Source organism: Oxyura jamaicensis, chromosome 17 (assembly GCF_011077185.1).
Source record: "Oxyura jamaicensis isolate SHBP4307 breed ruddy duck chromosome 17, BPBGC_Ojam_1.0, whole genome shotgun sequence".
NCBI classification, from domain to species: Eukaryota; Metazoa; Chordata; class Aves; order Anseriformes; family Anatidae; genus Oxyura; species Oxyura jamaicensis.
Window position 1 is genome coordinate 9,886,662 of NC_048909.1, and position 8,984 is coordinate 9,895,645.

Sequence of the window (8,984 nt, forward strand, 5' to 3'; positions counted from 1 at the left end):
TATAGTCAATAGGTATAGGTATAGGGTATGTCAAGCATACCCTATATGCAAGGGTATTTGCAGACATGTCAGCAAAGAGGAATGAATGTATTAGTTAGCATTTTTGTCATTTATAAGATGTTAATTTAGTTATCTCCTGGTAGTTAATTATCTTTCTGTTCACATATGCCTCTCAGCTGGCTTTGTGCGCAAAACTCAAAATAAGTGCCAGTTTTTTTTTTTGTTTTTTTTTTAAGGAGTTTGGTGTGGCCCAGGCTCCAGCTTTGCATGTTTTGTGATGTCATCATGTTCCCAGGGTTCTGTAGCATTGGTAGCTCCAGTGTTACAATCTCCTTTCTGTTACAGATCTTCTACTTCTTGGCTGTGCAGGGTCTTCAGATGGAAGTGAATATTCTAGATCTATCAAAAACTTTACCTTTAAGTGTTGCTGGTAAGCCTTCTTGAAATTTATATAACCATCTCCTTGACTTTTTTTAGCTGCCCTTCTTATCCATGGCAGTGATATAAAGTTCCTGTTATCAAGAGGAGGATTTCACTCCATCTGTTCAACAGCTTGGCTCGTGTTCATCCAACCTAACTTTAGACTCTTCACGGAGGTGCCTCACTTAAGAGCTTAATCGGCCTGGGTTGCTCAGCAGTCCCTGGGCACACCGGCCTGCATGCTGCACTGTGACCGAGCAAGGAGGCTAATGGCAACCAGCTGCATGAAGGCCCTTCTTAAATCAAAAAATAATAGTGAAAACAGGGCATTGTGTACACAACAAGAATTGCTTTCTAGTTTAGTTCCCCCCATTTTTTTTTTCTTATTGTGAATTATCTTTCTTAACCCTAACACTATCCCTAAGGGCAGTCAAAGACTCTGTACAAAAACCTTTAGTTTTACTGGAATTTACAGCTATGTGTCTAAAATGACTTTGAGGAATGAGGATTTGATTTTACTGAATTTTCTGCATGCTAATGAAATAAACCGAAGTGTAATCCTATACTGAAGGACTGTTCTGAGGATACTCTGGGCACGCAGCCGCAGTCCAGTCACAAAGATGGTGGGAAAGCATGGACTGGGTATGATTATGATTATGTTTTAAGAAAGCGTCTTTAATATTTGTAAGTCAAGTGTTCTCATCCAATGGTGTAAGGTCTTGCTGAACACGAGCTAAGTGGAACTGAGCTCATTTTGGAGCCTCACACATGGCTGACATTTTACAACGGCCTGGCCGAAGGGCTGTGAGGTGCCATGAGGGGCAGTTTGGGCCCCTCTCAGGGGTGCTCCCGGCTCCCACCTGAGGGGAGGGGGGCGTGTCCTGTGGGTGGCAGTGCGGCCTCTGATAGGCCACGTGCTGATTGACGGCAGGAGCAGCCTATGGGAGATGGCGGTTTGTGGGGCAGGTGCTAGGGTGTGGCCCGCAGGGGTCTCGCTCCGACGCCATTTTGTGAGCTGTGGGCTGTGGTGAGTGAGGTGTGGCTGAGGGGCAGGGCCGGGGGTGGTAGCACCAAAGAGGAGAAGCGAGCTGAATTAATTACTGGCTGTTGTGGATAAGACATATATATATACACATATGCATATTTTCTAACTTACATGGCATTTATATTGCCTTGTCCTCTGCAGACGATGCTGTAGGCCCCCTGGGTTGAGGAAGGGGTTGGGTCTTTGTGTGGTGCAGGATCAGCACCTGCTCCTACGGGGGGTTGTTTTTATGCCAGCTTGTCACGGTTCCAGTCAGGTGTGTTCTTCTCTGGCGCCAACTTTGCTGAGAGGTGAATTGAGGCCTCCTAACGTGGCAAGCTTTGAACTAGGACGCGAGAACCAACAAAGCGCCGTGCACTCGAACCGTTTGGTCCATGGTGTGATGATCAGTGCCTTGTGTGGTTTTGCCCACGACGAGAACCCAGGGAAGTCGCTAACGGTGCGCAGGTTGAGGTGGATCCTGGTTTCCTCTACCCTTTGTGGGCTCCGCTGAGTGGCAGCTGTGTTCTAAGGCTGGATGTAGAGAGAGCTGGGATAAGAAAACCCTACTCCTGTAAACCTTAGCATCTCTGAGACAATGCTTGTATGGTTGTGTAAAAGGAAACTATTTCTGTGCAGAAGTTAATTTTGTACAGAAAAAAAAATAATCTATGGCCTATGTGTTTTCACATCTAATGCATACAAATGCATTTCTATAGGGTACAAACTGCTGTAAATTGAACTTTTCTCATTTCTAATCCTGAGGTAATGGGAAGCAAATATGATTTATCTGATCCTCTTCTGAGAACTGCAGAAGCAGTTTATTAAGCAATTCTTTGAAATTATTTTTGTTTTTAATTGAGCAATTATATTACAAGATTTGGCCCAAATTGGCATAGATGAAATTATTGCAGATGGTACTGTAAAAATTCTGGACCCTGCAAGACTTCTAAAGAGCAATGTTAAATAACAAGATTCTTAACAGAAATAATCTTTGTTAAATGATCTTTTAATGCTTAATTAAAAGTTTGCCATACTTGCAGGGAGCTAAAATCTATTTCAATAAAATTCAGCAATTAGGCAATTCAAGCAATGAACTATAAAAGATAGGATCTGTCAGGGTGCCAAACAGCATCCAGCCAGAGATGCAAATTTCAAGATAATATTTATCTTGGTGCTGTCTTGTCCTTACTACATGTATCATTCAGTCTGCTTGGCATGTCATATTAATTCTAGATACCAGAGAAGAGTTAAAGAAGGAAAACTAAAGCACTTTCTGATACTTCTCTCATGCAGTTCTTATATTTGATGCTTTGTTTGTTTGTTTGTTTCTTAGGACACTCAGATCTCTGCTGAGTTTCTGCTTCTCTAATGATTAACTCTACAAGTCATAAACCATCAATTTTACTATACAGCATGCTATGTGATGAATATTTTCCAACTTAAACTGTTCTGGGGCACAGATTTACGGTGTGGTAGAACTGATGGAATGATCAGACTGCACCAGAAGTTTAATCCTTCTCTCCCAGCTTGTTCCTACCAGCTTCCTGGTGACACCAGGCATACCAGTGTTGGGGGGGGGGATTACAGCTGGCCTGATGGTTGTTTGTTATGGAATTAATTCCTTAGTCTGCAGCAGCAGAGACAGTTTTAATGTAGGCTCTTCTCAAAGGCTCAAATCATTAGGTCTGGAATTTTCCAAGGAATATGAGGATAGCAGGTGCCCAGCATTAACAAAAGCCTCTGTGTGAACCCCCATTTCCTTTTAGCAAATCCAAAATCTACGATCTGTGAGGGTAGTTACAAGACGAGGACATTCCATGTTAGTCTCCTGTGAGTTTCTGATCTGAAAGCTGTGTTGTTATATCCTTGTATGAAAAAGATCTGCTAGGATGGAGTGTGATTAAATTTAAGTAAATATGAAGTAAATCTGTGAGATGTATTTGTAGTACATCTTGAATTTGGCTTAGAGTACTCGTAAGCTGTTATGCTGCTCTCTTGCTTTAATAGTACTGCTTGAGGATATGAGGCAGAGCAAAAGTTTATCACGTTATGGTGAAAAAACAGAATATGATTAAAAAAAATGTAGCTTAATTAAAATGATAAAAGTATTTATTTAATCAGCTTTAGTGAGGAGTTAGTGTGATGTGACCTAAGTTGTTTGTTTGCTCTACCGTGATCCTGCCGTATGGGCCTTCCTTGTGCAGGTTAACTCTGTACGTGACTGTCTCCAGAGGTGGTAACTCTTTAGAGTATCGGCTGGTTTATAGAAATGAGCACACTGTTTTTGTTCCAAGGTTGCAGAGTTTCTCCTAATCAACAGCTCATATGGCAAATGTCTTGATTTTTAGCAAGGTTCTGTAGTGCTTCAGGTAGAATCACAGCCGCTGCGGACTCTCAGACGCCAGAAGGTGCAGAAGTGATGAGATTTGCAGCCTGCCAGATAGGAAGCAGAAGCCCTCATGCAGAGTGTGCAGTTAGTGTAAAACCATGAATACATCAAAGTTGTGTGTTTAAACTCCCTGCTGTGAGCATCTGTTAATGCACAGAGTTGTCTGTGATCAGGGTAAGGGGGAGCCTCAGAGCCACACTGATAAATGAACTTTGGGAGGTGCCACTGGAATGATTCCTGATGAGGTTTTCTGATTTATTGTGTGGCCAGTTTATCCCATGTAGGGAAAAGAAAACTGCAGATTTCACTCAGCTTCTGTGCATGAGAAAAGGTAGTAAAATACGTGCTGAGATGAGGCTGAGAGCTGTGTTGCTATCAGCTTTCACAGTGTGAAAGTTTTTTTATCAGTTCTTTCAGAATACTGTAGAAAACCATTGTGGTTTTGGCATAGTTCTTGGCTGACAAGAAAAGAGGGAAGTGACTTAATGCCTTCTGTGCCCTGAAGGCTTGTGCTAGTTTAAAGAAGTGGTTTTATGGTAATTTAATAACAATGCGCCAGATCAGATGGATAGGGAAGAGGAGGGGAATGAAGGCTGTTACAGAGTGGTGTGCGTCTGAGCTCTCCACCTGCCCAGGACGTAGTAGGGCTGCTGCATAATCTCACTGAGAATCACTTGTGGAACAAGATCTCATCTAGCACAGAGGGGAAGGGATGGTGTTCCTAAAAGGTGATGACTGTGCATCTCCTTAAAGTGCTCTTTGCATGGTACAGTGAAAACCCCACCATGCCAGAGGAGCTATGGAAGCCCGTGCCAGACTTCTGTGAATTATGAATGAGATGGCTGCTGCTAGCACAGACATGAACAGCAAACTGTAGAGCTCCTGGGTGCCATCAGTCTCAGCAGTACATTAACAGACTGCGTGTAGAGTCAGGTAGCTGCTCAGCAGCCTGCTCTGAGCTCATTTGAATGTCTTTAGATGTTGCAGGTACTGCTGGTTCGCATGGTTAGGGCAGAGTGAGAAGGCCAGTAGTAAGCACCATAACTGGAAAGTTCCAAATCTTGTCCAAGTCTTCATTCATTTGTTCCCAGGGAGATCTATTTAATTTTTTTGAATTTAATTTGTTTGTCATCTTTCACTTGAACACTACTTTGTTTTCCTAGTCTGAGTGTGCGCTAGTCTGGCCCGTTCTGTTGTTCTGTAAGTTTTGTGGGGAGGACGTTGTCTTTTCCTTCAGCTGTTTAATTTGTACTTTGCTCCAGTGATGAAACAAGGCAGTCTTAGTCCCAGAGAGCCCTGAGTAATCCTTGTGCCCTTTGTGAACATAGCAAGCAAGGTGACAGAATAAATAGAGCACAAAATATCTTGACATAGCTGCTCGGACATGCAGCCCAGTCTCGGTAGACCGGTTCCATTGGGCTTCTGTCAGGTGTTGTAAACTGTATGCCTCCTTCAGGGACCTCAAATGTATGCAGAGGAAAATTAGAGAAGGAGAGATTGGTATAATGGCAAAGAAGTTGTGATGCTCAGCTTTCTGTACGGCTAGAGCTCTGAGGGACAGATTTTATTTATTTATTTATTTATTTATTACACTGTGGTATCACTGGTGTGGTTTATTGATTTCTGTGCCTTCCGTCTCCAAGTACAAAGCTGTTGTGTAGGAGCAATCATTCCTCAGCCAGGCACAGTGCAGGCAGGGCTCTGCTTTCGCTCTTCCTGAGGTAAATTGACCCGAATGAGACCTGGCAGGTGGAGCTGAGGCTTGCGGACTGGTCCTGGCTTTCTCCGAAGCACCTTTCCTCTCAGACCACATAGAAACGGAGCCTTCCAAGTCACTTTGGACCAGGCTACTCGTCTGGGGTTTTAAACCTTTCATCTTAACCAGCATGAGAAAGGTTTTTTGAATAACTGTATTAACAGTAGATGTAACTAACAGCAGATGGAGAAAGCTCTCTTCATGCTTCCTCTGGTCACTGGGACTTGGTCTCGCCTTTGTTTATTCATTGCTGAAACTGAGGCACCCACAGATCTCTGCAGTCCCCAGGCTGCAGGCACAGAAGCTATATATCTTCAGCACTTCTCAGCGTCTTTCATTAAAACTGGGATAACTGACCTGCATTTTGCAGCTGACAGCCCTGTCCCCAGGCTTCCTTTATGTTGCATGCCGTGATTCTGCTACGCCAAGCCCTGCAGTGTCACAACGAAGGAGTTGGGAACTGCTTTGCAGGGCAAGGTAATTTGATTTACCTGAGCTGTAGTTTGTCTTCTGCTGTAACCAGAATTGCCCAGTTAAAAAAAAAAAAAAAAAAAATAGCCTTTTTTAATAACTTCTAATGAGCAGGGGGCTGAGTCTGCTCTTCCTGCAAGCAGGAAATCCCATCTTTGGTGTGTGTCAGCACCAAAGGAAAGGGCACTAGAGAGAAGTGTGAGTTGCGCTAGGGTGCGTGACCTTTTTTGGGGATCCAGAGGCCTCTTTAGGTTTTTGCTCTGTGTTCATGCTTGGAGCAAGAAAGGGCCTTTTTGTACCGCTGTGACAGGAGCACACACAGGCTTTTCATACCTTTACAAATTTCCTGGAACGTATACCCTAAAGTGGGGATGCATTCAGGGCCCTGAAAATGTTAGAAGCTCCAGTTTCTTTCAGTGGAGTGCACCAAGGATTGGGCTGACAAAAGGGAAAGATAATTTACAGCTTGGCAAGAGGGAAAGAGCTCTTTCTAGCTGACTTGCTGGAACTCAGTCTGCAGCAGAGGACCAAAGTCAGCATTAAGTGGTGAACAATTAAGTGGGGTGACATTTCTCTTCTCGCAGCAGGGGTGCTGTTCAGAAAGAATTGGTGCTAGCTTGGTGAAGAAATTACTGTTGTGTTTTATTGACAGCTAGCCCCGTGAGGATGGCTGGTACTTGAGTACGCCTAAAGTTCTGGTTGTGAGTTGTGCAGTGGTGAGGGAGATGGCGTGGCACTGGGGAGAGCAGGGGCTCGGTGGTGGGCATGACGCAGAGCACAGAAGGTGTGTGTTGGTGACATTTTGAGTGCTACATCGGCATCCAGTGGGTAGCTCCGGGGTCAGGCTTCTTGCGTGCTCCCTGTGCAACAATACCAGTTGCTCCCATGCTTACATCTGAGTGTGACACGTGGGGGCTGTAACCAAGCTGCCCATCTCCGCTGGCAAGGAGGTGTGGCTCAGACTGCTGGCATTGGAAGTTTTCAGAGACCTGAACACTGAACCAAGAGCCTTCTGATCTTTTGTCAAGGCAACCTGACAGCAGGAGTTGTGTCTAGCAGCCTTGTGGAAGCTATCTGAGCCTGGGGAACAGATATCCTTGTTTGAGGCACCATTAAGATCTCTACTTCACTCTGCATTAACTGCTTTTCCTTGCCATTTTCCAATTCTCTTGAAACAGACCAGCCTTAGACAAGATCACCGTGAGGGATGGTTTAGTGGCTGCTGTACACAGGCTGTAAGCGTGCTCATGAGCAAATAGGAGCCTTCAGCATCCCCACTGACTTGTACAAAAATCTGTAGCTGGGACCTGTTCTGTATTCATGAGGAAAGGGAACTGACACCTGGATAAATCAAACTGCATCAATAAAATAAGAGGCAGTAGGACAAGGAATGTGCATTATTTGGTGTTGTGTGCTTATTGCACAGTGAGACCAGAGCTGGTTCTCTGAATTTTGGGGCAGGTTTAGAGATGCACCAGGTCATGTGGAAGTGACAAGCTGGGTTGTTGCTAGTTACATGGACATCAGTCAATAAATCATTTATTCAGCTTTGTCTGTATCAAATACAGTTTTTCAAGGTGATGCTGATTGCAGCAAGAGAAACCAGGCTGCCTGCTCATTAAGAGGCTGGTTCCTGCCGCACAGCTCCCTTCGGTGCTGTGCCTGCAAGGGCTGGGGCTGGTGCAGTCCAGCGACTGTGGGCTGCTGAAGAGTTCCCTGCCTGCCTTCAGCCCCAGGTTGGTGGCACTGGGTGCTGGCGGGGTAAAGGCATTGCGTTATCCTGAGGGAAAGCAGACAGACTTGGGTGCTCATTTGTGGTTCCTTTTGTTTGTTTGGTGGGGAGTACGTGGAGCAGCGTTGTGTCCACGGGGCCACGATGAGCAGCCCCAGTTCTAAGCAAGGCTCCGTGCAGCTGCCTTGGCAAGTTCAGGTCAGCCACAACAGGACAGGGAATGTCAGTCGGCGACCTTGAGCAGTTTCACAGGGAGGAAAGATGATGTGCTAGCCTCCCGTATTGATCTGGAACCCAATTGTACTGCTCCTCCTGTGTGCCGCTCTCCTTTCTACCCCTTGTTTCATTCCTCTGAGGCCACAGCTATCCGCCAGCTCCTGGAGCAGGCCCAGTGCATTTCTTTAGCTGGCACTGAACAGCACTTGTCAGGCTACGGCTGAAGAGCTGTCAGCCTTCCTGGCACCTCTGCGATGCTGATCCTGAGGTAGCTTTCTGAATGACCTCTCAATAAGTTAGCCAGCACTGAGCATGTACAGAGGCACGGTATGATGCCAGTATATAGGGTAAAGCGGCCTCTGTTTCAGCCAAGTGTTAATGGTGTTTTCTGAACTGACTAAGGCCAGTTCTTTATGGCTCCTACTTGCTAAATATTTGATGCAGCTTGGCATTTTAAAAGGAAACATGGTTTAGTCAGTTTTGGCACAGAGGTCCCTCAACAGCTCTTGTGTGCACAACCGACTTGTTTGCCTCACCGCAGCAGACTCAGCTGGCTGCCCGCTGTGTTGTTGAGTACAGAAGGCACACACCCAGTCTTACTCCCTTTGCCATACATGCTAAGCCGTGGGTTTCCAGAATTCTCATGTTTAAGAGCACTCTCAACTATAGTCAGCTCACAGTGGTTTTAAAACCTTCCTCAAGGTTGAACTCCTCTGAATTTGATTAATGAGCTCTGCACTTAGACTTGAAAAGCTGAATTAAAGACCATAAAAAGACTCTGAAGGAAAGGTAAGGCCACCTGATAAAATGCCTTCTCTATGTTGGTTTCTAGACTAAAAGTGTGTTCTCTAACTGCAGGCACCTGGACATACGCATGTTCATTAAATCCTGCTGTGGGATGCAGCCTCAAGCAAACAGGCACACAGTTCTCCCGCTGTCCTCAGCTGGGCCTTCAGTGGCCCTGGACAGGGAA

General features: G+C 45.2%; 1 protein-coding gene across 4 annotated transcripts in view; it reads right to left on the reverse strand.

Annotated features, from left to right (window-relative positions):
* Window positions 1-217: 217 nt before the first annotated feature.
* STRBP (spermatid perinuclear RNA binding protein) overlaps window positions 218-8,984 on the reverse strand; it is a 78,498-nt gene continuing 69,731 nt past the window's right edge. For 2 of the 4 annotated variants that reach the window (XR_004754950.1, XR_004754948.1), the window contains 2 exons: window positions 1,577-1,994; window positions 218-713 (listed from right to left, as the gene is read on the reverse strand). The gene's annotated coding sequence lies outside the window, so the exon portion shown is untranslated. The remainder of the gene's footprint in view (window positions 714-1,576; window positions 1,995-8,984) is intronic. The other 2 variants (XR_004754949.1, XM_035341511.1) reach the window with 2 other exon arrangements.